The sequence below is a fragment of the Quercus robur genome, chromosome 5 (genome assembly GCF_932294415.1).
Source record: "Quercus robur chromosome 5, dhQueRobu3.1, whole genome shotgun sequence".
NCBI classification, from domain to species: domain Eukaryota; kingdom Viridiplantae; phylum Streptophyta; class Magnoliopsida; order Fagales; family Fagaceae; genus Quercus; species Quercus robur.
Window position 1 is genome coordinate 55,130,829 of NC_065538.1, and position 20,647 is coordinate 55,151,475.

Here is a 20,647-nt window from a genome sequence, read left to right on the forward strand (position 1 = left end):
TAAAGATGTAGCCCTTAAGGGATTCCTCCGTGGATGTAGGCCGTCAAGGTTGAACCACGTAACCCTCGTATTCTCGTTGTTCCTATTCTATACGATTCCCCTTCCGCATCCACTCTAGCATACACAACATGGTATAACACATCGCATTGTTGCTAATAATATATTTAACATGGTATCAGAGCCAAACTTCGTTCTTGGCATTAAACAAACATCTCTACACAGCGAAGAAGATTCACACGTGCAAACCACCATCTGAAGTCACACATGTTTGTCTGCTGGATCTAGACTCCACGACATCTCGCAGCCACCATGGCTCTGTGTTGTGTCCAAGATCCACAAAACTCAAGCAAAGCCGTGACTTAACTTATCAGATATATGCAACTCCAAGCTTCGCCTGATGAAACCAACATCACAGAAGTGCTCCAAGATCTCCCATGACAAAAACCCAGAAATCCGGTCACCCGAAGCCCTGCCACGCGCCTCCACGCGCCTCAGTTGTCTCCGAAAAATTTCCCATAGACGGCGCCAATTGCAGGGACACGATTTTTAACGGCCCAGGAATGACGTTGGGCTCGTTTGTAAAGGGCCCTAACAATATGATTTATAAAGAGTGGGCTTGAAAGGCCTGACCTTGGGCACAGGTGAATGGTTTAGTCGTAGCTTCTATGGGAGCTTATGTTAGACGGACTTGGCTTGACTGGCTAAGCCTTTCATTAGTACGGGTTGTAGGACTTATGTATTTGCTGAACTGCCATTGTCGATCAGCACTCGGTGCATATTGTAATCTCCTACACGCAAGCTGACGACGAGTGCGTCGTCATGTGGATGGTGAAGGCGTCGCGCGTCTTCTTCTGAGAATCCGATTATGGGACCCTCTCTCCGTGCTATCTTTGGTACGACTTCCGTCAGCTGAACATTTTGTACCATCCGAAGATAGGTCTTGCGGGCCTTCTTGGATGACCCGGCGGCAGCCATTCCTCCTACAATCATCCTTATATCTCCGATTGGGGGCCTCGGATGCTCATTGTCCCGTCGGGGACGTTGGTCTTGTTCGGGGGGATCCGTTTTCTCCTTACTAACGAATCTCTGCAGCTTTCCTTGTCTGATAAGGGTTTCAATCTACTGCTTGAGGTCATAGCAATCAGCTCTGTCGTGGCCGTGGTCGCGGTGGAATCGGCAATACTTATCTCGGGAACGTTTGTTGGGGTCGCTTTTCAGTTTTCCAGGGAACGTCAGAGCCTCTTCGTCCTTAATTTGCATAAGGACTTGATCTATCGGGGCTGTTAGCGGAGTGAAGCTCGTGAACCTTCCCCCTAGGGGCTTAGGGCGCCTTTCGTCCCTTCGGTCTCCTGTTCTTGCCTTCTTTCGACCTTGGTCCTGCCGATTGTCTTCCTGCCTTTCTCTTTTCCTGGGCCTCTCTTCCCGAGCTAACAGCGCATCTTCAGCATTCATATACTTTGTGGCGCGATAAAGTACTTCCGACATGGTTTTTGGGTCGTTTTTGTATAGGGAAATCAAAAACTTACCCTTCTTCAAGCCATTCGTGAATGCCGCAACAAGTATCTTATCGTCGGTTTCGTCGATCGAGAGTGCCTCTTTGTTGAAGCGGGAGATGTAGGCTCTTAAAGTTTCATCTTCTCGCTGCTTCATACTCATCAGGCAAGCCGTAGACTTCTTGTATCGATGGCCTCCAATGAAGTGTGCGGTAAACTGAGCGCTGAGCTCTTTGAAGGTGCTGATGGAGTTTGGCATCAGTCGGCTGAACCAAATTCTTGCTGCGCCCTTCAGCGTTGTAGGGAAGGCCCTACACATGATGGCGTCCGCAACTCCTTGAAGGTGCATTAGGGTCTTGAAGGTCTCCAGGTGGTCCAGTGGGTCCTTGACCCCGTCATAATTGTCTATCTGTGGTATGCGGAACTTACTTGGTAAAGGGTAGGTGTTGATGGTGGCGGTGAACGGCGAGTCAGTTCGGTTGACAAGGTCGTCAAGGTCGCTTGATACTCGTCCCTTGAGAGCATTCATCATAACCTCCATTTGTTCCTTCATGGCTTGCATCTCTGCGATAACAAGCGGCGAAGTGGTTTCTGCGAGGGAGGGGATGCTTGTGTTTTGTTGTTCTGGTTTGCTCGAGGCGTTGCTGGCCTGGGGTCCTTCCTGGTTTCTTCTGTCAGCGCTGGTTCCTTCTTGATCCGCTCCTTGGTTGTTGGGAACTGCATTTTTTTGTCTCAGTTGCTCTTCTAGGTCGTGGTTTTGTTTGGTGAGGCGCTTTACGGCAGCGGCGAGTGTCCTCACCTGTCTTTCAAGCGCGGTCATAGGGGCTTCTTCTTCTTGAACGTCGTTGGTGGTTGCCATTGAGCGAGTGAGTACCATGTAACTCTTCTGTCTGGGAAGCGAAAATGTGCTAAAACGATCCCCACAGACGGTGCCAACTGATGATGCCGGAAATAATACCACCAGTGAGTCATACGTTCCTCATACGATCGCAAATGGCACCTGCACAACGAAAAGGAATAACCTAGCGGGGAGTACCGGTGTGGTACCGGCCAAACACCCTCCGAAGGTCAAGTTAGAATTATTCTCACTGCTCTAGAGTGCTAGAGAGGGTAAATTATGCGTACCTCGGTTTGTGAGGGTGCTTGGGTTTATATAGTAGCGAGGGCTGCCCCTCTTTTCCTTGGAGTAGAAGTCTTTTCCTTATAGGAGTCTTCTTGGGCGTATTTTACAGGATTCTTTCCATATAGGAGTCCTTAGGTTTCATGAGACGTGGGGAGCAAGTTATTTACTTATACACGTAAACGTGCAAATCAAACATTCCATAGACTGACGCCGTCAGTTTATGTTATCCCGTCAATCTATGTTTATCCCGTCAACTTCAGGATGTTCGGCTTTATGTGGAGTTCTTTTACTTCAGGTCCCCGTCAGCCTTGAAGGAATGCTGACGGCAAAACCATCTCGTCACCCTTGTCAAGCCTGTACCGTCACTTTTGTCTACCTAATTTTATCCTCATCATATACATTATGCAAATCTTTGTTTTTTATTTCAACTTTTGAAATCCAGGTGGTATAAAAAAAATAAAAAATAAAAAAAGAACCCAAAACTTCTAGACCATTTGAATTTTTGATCAAAGATTGGTTCTTTATTATTATTTTTTTAATCATTGGTTGGAGCTAATTGACGAAGAATTGGGGCTCTTAGTTTTGGGAATAATGTAACTTTTTTTATGAAACCGGATGTTTAGGACGTCAATGGTTGCAAAAATAAGGTACCAACATGTTAATGAAGAATGATAGAGAATCAAAATTATAATTTCCTAATATTCTTTTTACTACCTTCATTGCTACAATAAATCCAATGAAAGCACCTTAGGAATTTTTCAGAGTGTTGAAAAATTCCTTAATGAATGAAGTTTACTAACATAATAGTATTCTTCAATATTTGTTCTTCTACATAAATATGACTATATTTGTTTTTTTTTTTAATCCTTCTTATAGTCATTTCATCAAACATGTGGAAACATAGAGCTGCAAATATTGGGATTACCTTCAGCATTGCAATAGAGAGCAAACCACTTTGCTCGGCAACAATTCATTGTAAAAGAGACATAAAAAATCAAAAAACAAAAAAAAAACACACATAATACTCCAATAAATAACACACTTGACATACCATATGGTTTTAAGTTACAAAGCAATATCCCCCATTCATGAATATAGGCTCACTTCTCTGAAATAAGCTCTTTTCTAGCTAGAGTTAAATCCAAAACCATTACCCTTTTGGTTCAAAGAGGCATAAGACGTCTAACGGTTTATATATCATCTCTTTGATTTTATAGGGACGGTAACAACTGAACAGTCATGAACTAGTTAGGTTCAATGAGGAGAGATAGAAGCAAGAAAGGAGGAGAGGGAGAGTTTGAGGCACTAAAGAGATTACGTAGGAAGTTCAAAACAGTGGACATAGATTCATAGGTATTATGGAAGTTGAAGTGGAATTTGTGAAAGCGTCAAAATACTAACATAAAAAGGATGGAAATAAAATAATGACATGGCACTAATGTGGTTTAACAAAAGTGTAACAACAATAAATGTTGCGCTTTAGTTTTAGATATATATATATAGATTAATTTACTGAGTCTCCTATTATATCCCTACTAAACATGAGCGCTTTAAATGATAAATTTTTTTGAGAACTTTGTTTAAGGGTATTTTTGGAAAGAGATTAAATTTGGTCCGTGTTTGTTTGTTTAGACCCCTTAAAACCAGATTTGTTTAACTTAATGGATTAGCCAAGTGATTACTTAGGTTCATTATGAGATATAGGTTAAACAATAAAAGATCATATCATGCACAATCGGAAAAGTAAAGAACACAAAGATATGATCACCTATAAAAACCATATAAAACGAATTGTTTCAAGGTAAAAACCTGGGGAGGATTTGACATAACTATCATCAAGGTAAAAAATCCACTAATAGGGAATTGAAGTTTTTACAAAAAATTTAACCCTAAATCTATTACTATCTCTAGTTTTAACTTACTAACATGATCATGTGCAAACTCCGAATCCACGGACTTTTCTCTCTTAGATTTACTGAAACACAAGCTCCTACACTTATGACTTTGAGATCCCACTCATAGGTTTAGTAATGCAAACTCTCCAGTTTGTGACTCCAAGACCACCATTGAAAGGTTTAGATCATCAATAGTTGTTGATCTTATTGCAGCAACTTCAGATCTACCAATTTTAATGGTATGAGAATGATTTACAGTAGTGACTTTGAAAGAGAAAGGCACAATACCTTTTAAATCTCAAAAAAGCACCTCCAAAGTCTCCTCAAATTGTGGCTTAGGGTTTCCTTTAAATACTATGCGAAATAGATCTGAAACCCTAATCGCTTAATGGGCTTAATGAGCAGTAGGCCAAAATTAAAATTTGCAGAATTCGCATCTCGATCAGTCGAGCCTTGTTCTCGAACAGTCGAACTTGGCATGTTTCGAATTCTTGAACCTCTAGCCTTCTTTTTCTTGTATTCTGACTTATAACATTTTGAGCATTGTCTAATAAATCCTATAAACTCTAAGATTTATATCTAGACAAGTTTGTGCTCACGGTTTGCCAATTGTTCTAAAATTTTAGAATCTAACAGTCTGGAAATAGCGGAAAAAATTGCTTTTATGCCAACCAATGAAAACATGCCACGTCCTTCTCCTTCAAGTTATATAACATTCCCCTACTTTGCTATCTTCTACTTTGGATTTTCTTTCTCTCTCTATTCCCTCTGTAACTCTCTCTACTTTACTCTATGAATTTTCAAAGACAAAACTTTACTATCTGAGTATCTATGACTGATTCTCTCTCTTACACACAAAACGTCATCCAACCCAGGGCAGAGTTTGTGTTCATAATCATCATCAAAGATCAACACTTAAAAAGTCTCAATCTTTCCCTTTCATTGATTCATCCAACTCTATTCTGTGCTCAATAAAAGCAAATAGTCACATCTTTTCCACCACATTTATCCCCTGCTTCTCAAACCCACCAAAACCAAACATGCATCGTGGACTTGGTCGCAGCAGAGCTTACAGCATCGGACCCAATTGGGTTCAAAAGGAGGCCGGTGGTTTAGTGCATCATCACAGCCCTATAGTGTGTTACAAAACCCCTTTCCCCCCCCTCCCCCTTTTTTTTTATTGTGAAATTTTAGTATGGAAAAGATAGTCTTTGTAGAATTTGTGATTTCTTTTTTAGATGTAAATTTTCTTTTGATTATGATGCGAAATGTGACGTGTTTATGTAAAAAGTTGCAAATTTGAGATGAGTTTTGTCATTGTTTGATTAGTTTAAGGAATATTGTGAAAGACTTGCAAAAGACCCAAGTATAAATGGCAATGGGTTAGGTTCAAGTCGGGATTCTTTATGCCCGAACTTGCCCCGCGGGCCTACCCCGTTATCCAAACCCGGCTCATGTAATAAAAGGGTTTTTTTTTTTGTGGGGCCCAAACCCGCCCCGTCAAGCCCCGTCCAAGCAAGTTAGTTTTAGGCCTAATCCACAGCCCAAATCATGGCCTAATCAAAAAAAAAAAAAAAAAAAAAAAGAATTAAAGCCTATATGAAACAAGCATGACAAAATCTTCATAATAGATTAAGCATCCATAAATCAAGATTACTCATTAAGACAATCAAGATTACCCATGGATTCAACAAAGTCCACAAAAAGCTTCAATATTCTCTAGCTTTCTAATAGAACCCACAAATTAAAATAGAACAATTTTTTTTTTTAAATGAACATAAAAAGGAATAAGCATAAAAAAAGCCCTAAATTTTTTCATCAGAAAGAATTGAACAAAACAGAAAATATTTTAGGTTATGAAAAAAAATTCATCGGAAAGAATAGAATAGAACAAAAAATATTTTCCAAAAAATTTAAGAAATTAGTGAAGCAGAGAACCTAAAATTGATTTTAGGTTATTAAAAAAAAAGTAATGAATCGATGATGAACTTGTGACGAATCAGTGATGAACTTGTGACAAATTGGTGAGTCGGTGAGTGACAAAGCCGGCGGTGAGAATGGGCGAGGATGAGACTTGAGAGCTAGCGATGAGGGTGAGACCGTGAGAGTTGAGGGTGAGTGAGAGTGAGAATGGGTGAGGAGAAGAGAATTAGGGATAAGGGGCGGCTGCTGAGTGAGGAGAGTTTGAGACTAGGATTAGGATAAGTTTATATATATATAGGGGTTTTTTGGTAAATTACATTTAAACGGGTCAGGTATCAAAAAAACCCGTACCTGATTCGAACCTGCTTCGAGTTTTATTATGAAAACCCAAATCTGACCCTACTGTTTCATGGGTCGGGTGGGATCTAGTACCTGTGGGTTGGGTATAAATTGCCATGCCTAGACCTAAGTTGAATATTGTTGTATTAGGCCAAAGCTTGCATTTTGGTGTTACTTTTCTTTTTCTTCAACTTGAAGCATTGTTTTCATTTCTGAAACTTTTAGATTTAATGCCCACTGTGTTGATGCATGGATCAACAGGTAAGATGAGTACCACAAGAAAAGGAAAGCAATGGATTTGATGGTATGGAAAAAGGAAGAAAAAAAAAAAGGCTAGAAGAGAGAGTTACAGAGGGTACGAAGAGAGAAAGAAAATCAAAAGAAGAAGAAGATGGGGAGGTATGTGAGAGAAGAGAGATGAAACACAAGAATTGTGAATAATCAGTCGAAGAGAGTAAAGTTGAGGAATTTGTTATATCACTTGAAGGAGAAGGACATGGCTTGTTTTCATTGGCTAGTGTAATAGCAGTGTTTTATGCCAACTCTAGACCGAATTTAATCTCTTTTGGAAACTTTTAGCTTTTTAATTAAGAGATAAGACAATATATAATGTTCTCTTAAAAAGTTGGGTTTTCTATACATGACCAATAATTTGGGACAGAAGTAGTAATAATTTTCTATGTTTGTTTACCACATGGGACGTTTCACTGGCCAAATGAGGATTTGTGGCCAATTGATGCGGATCCTTAGGTTTATTTGGGCTTGTGAGCACGTGGTCACCATGGTAGGTAATTATTAAATCCATATTTTTTATTGGCTTAATTCCATGACATATTGTTTGTAGTTTATTTTCTCATTTTAGTGTATTTTTTTGGGGAAAAAAAAGTGTTTTGGGTAGAATGTACTTGAGTTTGCTTAAGGGCCTATTTGATTGGAGGAGTAGAAAAGTGGAAGGATAGAAATATTTTAGTATTCTCCCATGGTGTTTGGTTTGGAGGTGGAAAAGTAGAGAGATAGAAAATGTAACTTATATAAATTTACTTTTATGTCCTTACTAGATCAAAAAAAAAGTAACAAATTAGAAAAATAAAATAAAAAATAAAAAGAAACACAGAAAGGATGAACAAAAGAAAAAAAAAAACATATGAAAAAAAAAAGGGATAAGCATGACCAAAAAAAATAAAGAAAAGAACAGGCCAATGAGAAGTATAAAAAAAAAAAAACAAAAACAAAAACCAAAGCAAGAAATTTAAATAAATAAATAAATAACAGTTGAGTAACACAAAAAATAAAAAATAAAAAAAAGAAAACCAAGTCATCGTTAACGTTGGAGCAAAACCTAGTTTGCAAAAATAAATTAAAATTAAAATAATAAAAATAAAAAAAAATTAAAAAATTAAAAGAAAAGAAGAAGAGCAAAACCCAGTAAACGTTGGAGCAACAGGTAATAGCACAAGGCTACTTTTAGTCCAGATTTTTTTTTTTTTATTTGTGCTCATGTTTCTGATCTTGTGCTTATGTTTAAATCTGGGTTTGTGTTCTTGAACTTTTACTTGTGTTTGGGTTGATTCCTTGAACAGATTTGGTGTTGGACTTGGGTTGGTTTTGTTGAAGGAAATGAGATATTATGGGTTTGTATTCTTGTATTTTGGAGTATGTTGTGTTTGTATTCTAGGTTGTGTTCCTGTGTTTAACTTTTCTGAGTATGTATATATATATATATCGTTTTAATTCCCTTTTTTTTATTAATTTAATTAAAATAAAAATAAAAATTTTTAAAATTTGAAAGTTGGAGATTGAGTGGCATTTTTACAATGCCAAATAATTTTTTTTTTAATATTATTTTGGCCTATAGCAGCGTTTTATAAACACCACTATAGGGTATGGACTTCTATAGCCCTTTTTCACCTATAGCAGCGCTTTAGTATGGACCTATAGTGGCGTTTTTGTAAAACGCTGCTATAGATCTAGTCACAGCGCAATAGTGCCATTTCGTGGCACCACTATATAAAATGCTGCTATAGCCCAAATGGACTTATAGTGACGTTTTTAGGACTTGTAGTAGCGTTTTTCAAACACCACTATAACTTTTGTTTTTTGTAGTGTCAAATGGTCAAATGTAGTTCATAATTTTTGAATGATAGGACGAAAGGGAATATTGTAATCTACCATTTTAAAAAATTCATACTAAAGATGAAATTTTTTGTTGTATTAAATATGGTTAAATAGCAAACAATATATATTTTTGAAAGTTTCTATGTTAAGGCAGCAATATCATCTTATTATATTTGATAGTGTCACACTTTTTTCTAATGTAAAATTTATATTATCACTGGAAAATCTTCTATAAAGATAGTTTTCTACACTTTCCAGTGTTTGGTAGCATAAAAAAAATTGGTCAACGGAAAACTCTTATAAAAATAAAGCTTATTTTCTATAGGTTATTTTCCAAAAATAAAATTTGGAAAAAAATCTCTCTCTCTCACACAGTGCATAACTCCTATAAATATTATCTTCTTTTGACTTAGGAAAAAATATTTTATTTCGCTCATTCAACCTTTCTCACAATAAGCTCCATCACTTCTTCTCCTCCCTTTGTTTTTTCTCTCTTTTCACACCCTCACTATCACCCCCTCTAGCTTCTTCTCTTCCCACAGATTTCTCTCTCTATTTGCCCCTCTTCTCTTTTTTCTCCCTATTTCTTCTACCCTCTATAACATCGTTCTTTAATAAGGTTTCTATTTTTTCTCTCCTCACAAATCGGTCAATGGTTCTATAACAATTTTCGGTATATTTATCAAATTATTTGTATTGGATTAGTTTGCCAATAAAACTATTTGGCCTATGTGGCATTTTGAACTATTTAAAATGGAACTTAAGGTTATAATGGTTATTTTGAATTATGAGAAGTATGGTTTATATATATATATATATATATATAAAGATATTTCCACACCCCCATGGCCTCAGTTGGCCTCCCCCTTTACTTGTAACTTACCCCCTTTTGGTATCAGAGCCAAGTTTTGGCCGATCGTAAGTTGTAAGTTACTGTAATTATTTATAATCAAGTTGGCAGGTTATACCACCATAGTTATCCATTATTTTGTGCATTATCATTATTTTGAATATGTTATCTTCTACATGTTATATTTTGTTTAACATCTATTTTCTGATAACTCTTCCATTACCATTCGTCACATTCTTCATCTACTATCTCTTTTCCATACTTGTCTATTGTAGTTTCTTTTGGTGATAGGTTGAGCCTCCCTTCACAATCTTTTGTTTACTGTTCTGTGTTATCGTTTCAAGCTAATCAGTTATTTCCCAGTTACCTGCTTTTTCTTATTCCTGTGTTTAGCCCCAAAATTTGTTACAAATGTGTACTGTTGAGACACGTAAGTCTAGATCTATGCTGTTGTGCAACCTAGCAAGACCTAGTATCTTTCTTGTTTAGTGCTTGGTCAGCCCGTGTTAGCTGGAGAGAGGCATTTAGGGTGGTCTCCACTGTGTGGAAAGTTTGTGGCAGTAAGAGGTTGTAGTTAGCACGTGAGAAGGCGTTAGTCCCGTTAGAACACCCTGTTTCAGATCTAAGGTTAGATCCAGAAATTTGAAGATAAAGGTGATTAGGTTGTGATTGTTTATCTTAAGCTTTTGATTCAGAACTATGAATAGATTGTTTAAAAGCAGCTCTTCTACCAGCATTAGATCTTCCCAGTCATCCCTCCCTGAGATCCCTCAAGATGAAGGAATTCTCAATTCAGAGTCATACCAGTTATCAGATACAAATCTAAAACTAGGAGATTGGAACATACCCAAGGTACCCACCAACCAAATCTATAAGTCATCTTCATGGTCCTTGAAAAAAGCTTTCAAGACAGATTACCATGTTAGAACCATAGAACAGGTTTATAGCATCAACAAGGAGTATAAGACATGCTACTTGTTACCCTCTTATGCTATGTTAGCACACAGAAAAGGACACAATTACCTTCACATAGGTTTAGTCCAGGTTGGAGTCAAACCTTTGATCAGAGAAGGGTTGAGAAATTCAATCCTAATGGCCCTTAGAGACACTCGTCATATCAAATTTAATGACAGACTCTTAGGAACCATTGAATCCAGTCTAAGTTGTGGACCAATTCATTTCGACTGGTTCCCCAACTTCACAGTTCGACTTCATGACCCACATATCATGAAGGTCCTCATCCTCAATATCAAGACTCATGGAACCCTCATGTTACAGGGAACCCAGCAGTTAGCCTTGATATACAGAGTGTATTACAAGTGCATCAGGACGAACATGAATGTTCAAGCACTTGATAAGAGAAAGATGGGAGAAACCACTCTCATCCAAACCAAGGATGTTAGATCCAAGATCTAGGTTCCCAGGACCTTGAAATGGTCAGATGTCATTTTCCCTTCAAAATGGACTTTAGAATATGAGAATCATCATCTACAGATCCAAAACCCAACCAGAAATCCAGATCTAGATTTTGTCTAGCAACTAGCCGATGGTACGATTAGACTTAGCTTTGACCAAACTAGGTTCAGGACACCTTTAGAATATGATGAATCCAGGTTTAGATCCCCAATAGATCTACACCAACCCTTCAGGCAGTCACCTATCCTTCTTAGAGATAGACCTGCATCTCAGTGTAACTCATCCAAACCCCTAGCACCTTTTCCTAGATCCAGGAGAGACCTAAGACCAGAGCTCCAAGGCATAAAAACCCAATCCCAGGTTAGTAACCTTTGTTACACAGTCAAGCAAGACTCAGTTGTTGATTAAGAGGATGACAACACTAGTCAGAAACACCCATCACCATCAGGAACTAATATGGAAGATCCCTTTCAGCAAGAAACTGAAATTGGTCATCAACTCATGGTGATAAGAAAATAGTTTACCCTTGATCTAGTAGCCTTAGGCAAAGAGTTTGACCTAGAAAAAAAATAAAGTCAAAAGAGAAGCCTATAGAGCCAACCACACTAGGGAACAAAAGAAAGAAGTTTTGGAAAAATGGAAAGAATTCATGAAAGAGATATCCAACAATGTCCCTTTCTTTGAATACTTTGAGAACCATTTTGAATGGTACAAAAAGTCTTGTGTCATCACCAAAACCAACTGGACCATAGAAGACAACAAAGGAAACAAGAATGTTGTTCGGTCTAGTCATCCACCCCAAGAAGCCATTACTTTTAAACATCATGGAAGTGATGTAGTTGCCTCTCCCTTCAAGCACCGAACCAGTAACGAAAAGGTTGTCAAGAAGGTAATAGAGCAAAACAACTATACCAACCAGTGTTTAGGAGTTATAGGAAAACAACTTGATAGGATAGATAACAAGATTATCCTCCAATCAGGAAACCTTAGCAAACCTGTCCAAACCCTAGAAAAGCCCTTAGTCAAGCTTCCCACAACCAGACAAGCTAGTCTTAAACTTAAGGATAAAACAGCCTTAGAAATAGTCTCCCAAAAACTTGAGGAACTTGTGAAGAAGGAACCAGTCACCCTTTCACCAGACACCACCTCAACCAATAGAGACCCCCGAGACCACCATCTTGTCACCCTAGAAGTCCACACAGCCTCTAGTAGTTCTAGCAGAACCTCCTCAGAAACCGAAAAGGAGATAGAACGTCTAGAAGACCAATTAAGGATTATAGGTAAATAGGCTTTGCCAGCCCAAACCAACCAACTTAACCAAGAATTGGTATCCTAGACCTACACCTCCTGACCTCCAGTTCGAGGAAAGGAATAGCCAATTTTCAGTAACCTCTGGTAAACTCTATGAATGGAACATAGATGGTTTATCAGAACAGGAAATCCTAAACAAGATCCAGCAAATGACCATGGTAGCAAATAACTACCTAAATGATGGACATCCCCACACAGAGGTCATAGAGCTCATGACTTTAGGATTCACAGGAAAACTTCTGCAATGGTGGAACAACTGCTTAACAGAAGAGTCTAAAGAAGATATAAGGAATGCTGTACAAAAAGATGAGGATGGAACCCCCATCTTTGACGAACGCAAAGGAAGAGGTATTCCTGACGAAGTCAACACCCTGATCTATACGATCATGAAACACTTCGTAGGAAAACCTAGCAACATCACATCTAGGATTTACGAACAGTTGAGTAACCTTAGATGTAAAACCCTTGGTGACTACAGGTGGTATGAAGATGTGTTCACCACCAGAGTCATGCATAGAAGCGATTGTAACTCTCCATTTTGGAAGGAGAAGTTTATCAATGGCTTACCTAGATTATTTGGCGAAAAGGTCAAAGAAACCCTTTGTAACCCCTTAGGTGTCATAGATTATGATAACCTAACTTATGGAAACATCTCTAGCACAATCCGAAGTGAAAGAATGAAGATGTGTAGAGATCTCAAAATCCAAAGTCAAGCTAGCAAGAGTAAAGCCAAGTACGAAGTAGGAAACTTCTGTACACAGTATGGTTTACCTTCTGTCATCCCCAAGAGAAAGTCAAAGTACAAAGGAAAAGAACCCTCTGAAAACTTCCATAGGAAAAGAACAGCAGCCAAGTATTATAGAAAACAGAAGTTCAAAACAGATGATTTCTATAAGAAAGGAAAATCCAAGACCACAGGAAAATTCATACCCAAAGCATCTGGAAAATGCTTTAAATGTGGCAAGAGAGGTCATTTCCAGAAAGAGTGTAAAGCTAAGGCCAAATTCCTTATCAACACCTTTGTTAGTGACTAAGCCAGTAAGGAAGAGATCTTCAAACTCTTAGAACTTGACCACTCCGATAGTGAGTCTCCCAATAGTTCTAGTGAACAAGAGATCCACCAGATTTATAGGTCGTCCTCAGAACCCTCTAGAGTTTCCTTCAGCACCTCTAGTGGCCCAAATGAACCTATAGCTTGTAAAGATAGTTGTTGTAGGAACAAGACTATCAATGTTCTTTCTAAGCAAGAAGAGCTCCTCTTAGATCTCATAGAACAGATCGAAGACCCAATCATCAAAGCTCAAAGGCTTAGTGATTTCCATAAAACCTTAGTTAGGAAAGCCAGTAAGCCTGAACCTAGGTTTTAGGAACCCAAAGTTGATTTGGAAAAAATCTACAATAGGTTTACCAAATCAAAGAAGGAAATTACTGTCCAAGATCTTCAGAAAGAGATCAAAGACACCAAGTCAGATGTGCGAACCCTTAAGCAAGAGTTAACCATCCTTAGGGTAGACCACAACCTTTTTGACCAGAGAATCAGACAGTTGGAACGTACTTCTCATCAAGGCAATGAGGAAGGAACCTCATTTCAGAACCCTTTCATTGAAGAAGTTGATGAAACAGTTAACCCTACAGCTAATATGGTCTAAGAGCAATCCAGAGAAAAGTTCTTAGAAACCATCAGTAGGATTAACTTCCAAAAATGGCATTCCAAAGTCAGGATTGTCATTAGCAAAGATTTGGAATTTGAGGTCGTTGCCTTAATAGATTCAGGTGCTGATCTCAACTGCATTCAAAAAGGAATTATTCCCTCCAAATACTTCAAGAAAACCAAAGAAAGGTTGACTTTTGCAAGTGGAGGAAAAATGCAGATTGAATTCAAAATCTCAAAAGCCCATGTTTGCCAAGACAATATGTGCTTTAAAACAACATTTGTCCTTGTCAAAAATATGACAGATAGGGTCATCTTAGGAAACCCTTTCATGTGTCTGTTGTACCCTTTCATCACAGATAGTAAAGGAATCACTATCCATCCCTTTGGCCAACCAGTTAAGTTTAAGTTTCTTAAGAGTCTAAAGCCTAGAGAAATTAGCAGCCTCCAGGAAGTCTCTGTCTCCAAGACCCTTAACCTTATCAATGCCAAAATACCTCTTCCAACATTTCCATATGGTCTCAATCAAGCCAAGAACCTTGACCAATTTGGATCTTCCATCTCATTCACAATTAATGACCATATTAACCCCAATCAGTCTCAAACATTATCATCACATCCTATTTCATGCATTCAGTATAAAAGTATTTGCTCCATGACATTTCATAATTTTAACAAAAATGTTTTTGAAAATACATGGCAGGAAGAAAAGCAAATAACTCATTATACTCGTACCACTAGTAAGTGGAAAATGGCTTCTTCAACAAGAAGAAACAAACGAAAAGCACCTGCACAAAGCTATCCTTATAAAATGCATGAGTGCTTCTTTTGGATCAGAACCCAGAAAAGTAACATCCCTTCAAAAATTTGTCCCGGCAAAAATGACATTTTCCAATGGTAATATGGCCATCACTTTACAAGAAGTTTTATCTAGGACCTTACAATTTAATAATTGAGTATACATAGATCTACCACCCTCCATTAAATTCATCCTTGATAACCTTCAGAGAGCCTTTACCCAAAACAACCATAACCTTTTCCAAAGAACCCTCAGAGCACTAGAAATACACTTAGTTAACCTTGAGGCAGGAAATGAAACTCTCATTAGTCAACTCTTTGGCAAAGAGGATATCCATTCAATGGATAAAATGGCTATCATGGGCACCGATTATGTTAGGTTAAGTCTTAAGACCCAGAGCCAGCTAAGAAGTGTTGTCACCAACTTGCCTACCGATATACAAGTTCGTATCTTGGGAAGCAAGGCCATGTTTGAATCATGTGACCAATGGTTTGAACATTTCAAGATACTGGTCACCACCCATTTCCCAGTTTATGGTGAAGATTCAGATGATATTACTAATGACTTCATCTAGTCAACTTGGGAAGATTACTTTGGAGGCAGACTCAGAGTTTATGAAAAGAAGCATCCTTTTCCTGCCCTAATTGTCAACTATGAAGATAGGATGGATGAAGAGGATAGGGATCCAAGCTAGTTTTCAAGAATGTTTGAATATGGTTTTATTAGACTTATCAAGCTAACAAGCCATAATCAGATTAGCCAGTTCCCCCAGATAATTCAACAGGTTGTTACAAAAATCAAAAGTCCATTTGTCTCCATCAAATGCTGGATCACTCTCCCACAGTGGGACAGTAACAATTGGATGGTTGTCCAACCTGCTCACCACCTTGTACTCATCAACGGGTACACTCATAATGGCCCTTGGTATGAAGGAGACTCCTACTTATCCTACAAAGACCCATATGCTCTTGCAGAATGTTGGAAGGACTATTTCAACAATGAAATTCTAGATGTAACCAATGACCTATGGAAAAATTATTATTTCACAGGAAATACTGGCAAAATTTCAATATTCACTACCAGGCCATACTCCACCGCCATTCCTACTCTTCAAAGAGTTGATTACATCGATCCCAGACAGATAGTAACAAAACCTGCAGAATATGAACCTGTACTGTACTGTGGTTTTTGTAATCAATATGCCAAATATCATGAGCATGACTGTAACTATAATCCCCCATGGGATCCCTTTGATGAATACCCATCTGATGCTTATGATACCGATTAAAACATCCATCATAGGGTAGGATAGCCTTAAGATTGATCCAGTCATCAATCAGCTCAACAAGGATTATCCTCCTCAGATTCAGAAAGCCATTGCTCACAATACAAGATTCCAATCCAGCCTAGACTCCGTCCAGATCGCCGGAAAATCTAGTAAGGAACTTAAAGATCTTGCTCAGCAGTTGCTCATCTAATTAGAAAAGTTAGAGTCAGAAGAAAGAGTTTCTCCTGCCTCTTCAGAAGTTTCAGTCAATCGCAATCCAATCGATCCCTTCCAGGATTCTCAAGATCCTTATGATGGTTACAGCTTGGATAGCGATTAAAATGTCACTATTCGAAACAGTTTTGCAATCCGACTACTATTCATCTACAGTACCTGCACTCAGCTAAGATTCCAAACAAACCACTATTCATCCACAGCACTAGTCACTGTGCATGAACAATATTCAGAAAAGCAAGGGGACAAGTCACTATTCATGAACAATAACAGTCACTATTCATCTACAGTGCCCGACATAATAATCCAGAGTTACTATTTACTTTCGGTGGAAAAGACTTTTCACTCTCAGTAAAAGCATTTCACTCTTCGGATTTCCAGCAATCTCTTGAGGAATCCAAGGCTTCCTCCAACTATATAAGGAACCCTCAGTCTCATACTTCAGCAGGTCCAATTTTAGTTCTCATTCTAGATCCAGTGCAGTTTTAAAATACCTCCCTTCTCATTATAACCCTTCAGTATTGTAATCAGATGGCAACACCAGTTTACACTTGTAACACCTTATTAGATCTTCACATTTGTAACCAAATGGCCTCAGTCGGCCTTTTATCTTTATATTTCCGCACCCCTATATATATATATATATATATTATTTACTTACTATTTACATACATGAGCAAGATGAGTATTTGAGATCATGAAAATTGGATAGCTAATTTTGATTGTATCCGTTGTCAAAATTTTAGTTTGAAAACCAAATTCATTCTTGGTTTTTTTTTTTTTTTTTTTTTTTTTTACTTTTTTTTTATATATTGATTACATTATATGGGTTTACACAATACACATATTATACATATTTTAAATTATACAAGAAATGACTGTGAATACCAAACACCAAAAAACATTCTCAAGCCCATTTTCAAGGTTGTTATGAAACACCAGAAAATAAGATAGTTTTCCAGAAAATACTCTCTAAAAAATGAATCATTTTCCAAAAAAGTTAATGCCAAAACAAACAGAGCGTTATCTAAAGTATTTCCCCCACCCCCTGGTTTTGTTAAAATGAATTTCAATGGGGTGGTATTTTCTAAGGAAAATAAATCTGGTGCTGGTATTGCCATTTGGAATTGTGAGGGCTTCGTGTTGGCGTCTCAATCCCGGCTGCTAAATCAAGCTTAATCACAGTTTGAGTGCTATTGAAGCTATAGCTACACATACAAGTCTTCAGTTTGCGACGGAACTCGGCTTTACCCATGCTATCTTGAAGGGAGATTATCTAACACTAAAGATCTGTTTGGGATCCGCTTATTTTGCTGAAACTGAAAAAAATTTGCTGAAAGTACAGTAGATAAAGGTAAAAAGTTAGCTAAAATAGTATAATGGAAACTATAAATAGTACCAAAAAGTGCAGTGGGGCCAATGAATAGTAGCAAAAATAAGCTGGCTTTTTAATTTGTAGCCAAATGCACATTAATATCATCTTCGCAACATAAATGTGAAATATTGTCATCTGATGGTCTGCTAGTTGGAGATGTTCGTCGTTGTTCTAGTTCTTTTCATCAATTACATTACTCTCATACTAAGAGAGAAGGTAATAAGGTTGTTCATTGTCTTACTCGATATGCTTTAAATATCTATGACTTTGTTGTGTGGATGGAGAATGTTTTACCACCGGTTTCTTTTGTACTTTAGGCTAATTTAGCCACTTCTATTTAATAAAATCTAAGCGGTTTTCTTGCTTTAAAAAAATAAAATACTTATCTAAAGTTTTTTTTTTTAATCTATTAATCATGAGAGTTTTCAAATTTCGCATGAATCAGCAAAGGAAATTTATCTATATATATTCTTACTTTTTTTTTATAGGAAAAATATGTCTATTCTTACTTATATTTGTACAATGAATGGATTTGCACAAGTGAGCAAAAATTAACCTTTAGTTTCTAGTATACATATGACATTAATTTAGAATTTTCAGTTAGTTGTTTTGATGTATTTAGCATAATGACATAGAAAAATGTGGGTTTTGCGTTGTCAAACTATATGAAGCCAACAAAAAGTCCAAGTCTTTTATTTTATTTCTAAACCCACTTAATGCATGAAAAAATGTAATATAATTATTTTATAATAATATAATATAAAATTTGTAGGTTAAATAGTGTATGTGCTATTTAAAAGTATTTTCTATTTTTATAAGTTTTATATATTGCTACATATAATGTATTTTACATTCAAAAACTATACATAGTGATAAAAAGATTTAGGTTACATAATTGTAATATTGTTTTATATAAATGAAGAAGATATTATTAAAAGATTTTTTTTTTTTTTAAATATAACATAATTGATTGACTAATTTGAAAATATCCAATAATATTAATTAAAAAAAAAAGTACACATGCATTCCACGGAACATGTGTATAACACATTAAGTTTAAATTATTATAGTAACACTTTTTTTTTCCAAATATAAGTATAATATCTATATTATTGAAACTTGAATTTTAAGGTAGTCTATTGAATATTTTTCATTTTTATTCTTTTTTATGGTCCATATCTCTAATTTCTTATACTTTTTTTTTGGGGGGGTACTTTTAGTCTAAAACTAAAGAGTTTGGCTCAAATAAAATAAAACTTCATACTTTTCAACCCAAATATATATATATATATATATATATATATATATGTATGTATTTTAAATAAAGAATTTTGAGCCTAAAATAAAAAGGAACCTATAAAGAGAATCAGCTTAAGGACCAATTAATACAAAATGGATTGAATAGGTTAAAGTGGACTAAATGGACCAAAATAGACCAAAGTAGACTAAATTGGACTTTAGTGGACCAAAAAGATCCCAAATGGACCGAAGTGAATCAAGTTGAACCAAATGAACCGATATGGACTGAAGTGAGCCAAAATACTTTGTTGATGTGACTCAAAATGAGTATAGCAATGATAAATACCATGCTTAAGCATTTACATATTATATACATTTGTAAGACCTATATATAGTAAAATTTCTACATACTAACTATTATATTTTATGTTGTTGATGTGAAACTACAAAAATCATTTCACATTGTAAATTTTTTAGTTAAACTATATCTTTTAATTCTTTTTACTATTAAAAAATTAAATGAACACATTCGTGAGATACATATTTTAAAAGATCTTATTGTTTGATTAATATTAATATTAATGGATCGAAGTGGACCAAATGGACTCAAGTGAACCCAAGCATTACACTAACATGGCTTAATAAAAATGTAGCAACATTAAATACTACTCTTCTACTTTTAAATATTATTATATAGATATAAATATCAATAAAAGATCTTCTCAAAATTATATATATATATATATATATATATATATATATATATATAAAGAGATGTCTAATCCATTGAGTGACTCAAGTTACAACAGAAATTCACTACTACAAGTAAAATATAAAATAAAAGAAATTCCAACTTTATCAATTTTGATGGACCATCGCCCTATCATATTTCCTCAGTATTTTTAAGGATTTATGATGAATGTCTTTCCTATCATTTAGAGACAAATCAGTACCGTCTCTCGAGCACTATTTAAACTTGAGAAGTATTTGCAATTTGAGCTAGCCCTTAGGTGTTTTACTGGAGGCAAGAGCTACTGACATGTGGAGGGTGCAACAAATAAACCATAGTTGGGTTGCATAGGATTACAACATATATATATATATATATGTATGTATGTATCTATGTGTATATATATGTATATGTGTGTGTGTTGCGGTTTGGTTTATAAAAAATTTGCGTGCCACAATTAGATTGAGAGAGAACTCTTTAAAGAAAGAGAGTGTAACAAATTCGAACTAGGGCAAAACATAAAATTGCTCTACTATTTGTTATTTGTGAGGGAGAATTCTTTGCTTGAGTGGCTTTATACTATCTTTGTATTCTCTGTATTGGTTAGTGAAATTTTTTCCTTGTTGCTGCATGTGAATTTAAGCCGAAGGAAAAACAATTAAATCCTTAGTGTTCTCTCTAGTGTAGGTGGTTGTCAAATTAAGCAATTAGATTACCACACTTATCCCCATTATTTGAACTTGTCATGAGTAAGGAACCACTATGGGTGATTTATTCATCCAAAACATGCAAAATCTATTAATCTAGATAGAATCCTAAAATGTCATTTTAATCCAAAGTTTAGGGAGTGAAGTGTAGCAATTGAAATTATGTATATTAAATTGTGA